The sequence below is a fragment of the Poromitra crassiceps genome, assembly GCF_964638095.1.
Source record: "Poromitra crassiceps genome assembly, chromosome: 9".
NCBI classification, from domain to species: domain Eukaryota; kingdom Metazoa; phylum Chordata; class Actinopteri; order Beryciformes; family Melamphaidae; genus Poromitra; species Poromitra crassiceps.
Genome location: NC_139630.1, coordinates 18,948,622 through 18,950,398, shown reverse-complemented (window position 1 = coordinate 18,950,398; position 1,777 = coordinate 18,948,622). Strand labels below are relative to the sequence as shown.

Here is a 1,777-nt window from a genome sequence, read left to right as displayed (position 1 = left end):
CGTGACTCAGTAGCCAGAAAGGAGGCTTGCGCTGCTTTTACGTCTGACCCTTTCAAAGTACATCACAAACTGTCCATTTTGCGGCAACTCGACCTGATCACTGATGATGACATAATCACTGATGACATCACTCAGTGATGACATCACTTATATGCATAGAATTGGCGATGTTGACATTTTATTTTGGATCAGAAATACAAATACATTACACATTACAATAAGAATAGAACTTTTAGGTCAGTGAATAGAACCCATCAATCCTTTGTGTGGGTTGGCTTTGGATTTCCGTCTTCCAGAGTCCGTAGTGGTGGTGGTTCTTCTTCTGTGATGTTTTATGGCAGTTGGCATCCATTCACTGTTTACCTACATTCTGTAAAACCCCATCCTCTCCAACCTAGATAGTGGTGGTGGTGGAGGGGTTTAAACGGACTGAACCTCCCTCCCCACGCAAATGATGCACCACTTGTCCTCTTCTCCCTACTTATACCCCCACCACTTAGCCTCAGCAAATTACATCACTGATGATGTCACAATTGCTCAAGTGACATCACTGATGACATAACTCATCACAACGCAATTGTGACTGAGAGCCAATTTTAACGGAGACATGTGTAGTCCACTATAGCTGGCTCACCTGCTACGGAGCATCTCTCACTCCTGCTCTATGCTCCTCAGCACATACTTGACTGTGTAGGAAAATATTGCCAAGCCTACAATCACCAGCAGGCCACACAGGCCGAGCAGTTGAGGTTTGGTGTTGAGGTTGCGGGCTCTCGGCTCCCCCTGCACCTTCTGTTTCTGCTTCATCTCATGGAGCAGGCCAGGAAACAGCTCACAGAACACCTGGTCCTTGAGGTTGAAGGCCAAGCTTTGGGTGGAGAGGTGTCTTTTGGTGCTGTGAAAGCTGGCCATGCTGCCTGCGTGGTGCACGTTCTCCAACATGAAGCTGAGCAGGCCGGTGAGGATGGTGGAGACAGTCCAGGCGGGGTTCCATGTGTCTGGATGGAAGTCTGAGATGGACAGACATAACCGAGTATTACACTTGAACCTCCCGTTTGGTGTGATCATGTAGATGCTGGGTGGTCTAAAAGGGAATTCCCGGGGGAAGAGGAGTTTTCCGTGGTAATATCCTCCTTCATAAGGTGTCTCCTCAGGACCTTGAACAACATAGTGCCATTCTAAGATGTTAGAGGGGAGAGGTTCTGCACAGATGTAAGGTACAGGCTCTTTTTTTATGCGGAGGTAATCCTGCTTCAGTCGCCGAGTAGCGCCCTTATTTCCATTGTTGTTCATCTCTCCAGAGAGCACGGTGAAATGACACTATCACGGCTAATCACTTATTATTATGTACAGTATAACAGCCTACTGTAATTGGTGATGTCACCAGTGATGTCACTCGAGCACTTGATGACATCACTGATGACATCACTCACTGATAACATCACAATTGCTCGAATTACATCACTGATGACATCACTGTCAGGAATGATAGGGAGGGTATAGTCCCTCTTCTGCTTTCTTCCTTGTTTCCTTTCCTAAACACTTTTGACTGGTTTTCATTGAGAAATGAGGTGTGGTTAAGCTGATGTCACTGAGGTGCGCACGCAGCCAGCCACTGGAGCAGTTTTAGGAATGAAGACTGCCCAGGTGTGTGTGCGTGGCAGATTTGAATGACGCTCGAGACGCCACGCCACGCCAGAGGACCGACAACTCACACAGCACTTCTTTGAACCGATACACTTATTTATTGAGGACCAGTTTTGTTTTACGTTGTGGA

The 1,777-nt window shown here is 47.1% G+C and overlaps 1 pseudogene across 1 annotated transcript; it reads right to left on the bottom strand.

Moving 5' to 3' along the window:
• Positions 1 to 600: 600 nt before the first annotated feature.
• On the bottom strand, positions 601 to 1,293 carry LOC310782919 (ubiquitin-conjugating enzyme E2 J2 pseudogene; annotated as a pseudogene). Its single transcript has one exon. The product of its transcript is annotated as a ubiquitin-conjugating enzyme E2 J2 pseudogene (transcript).
• Positions 1,294 to 1,777: the final 484 nt, after the last annotated feature.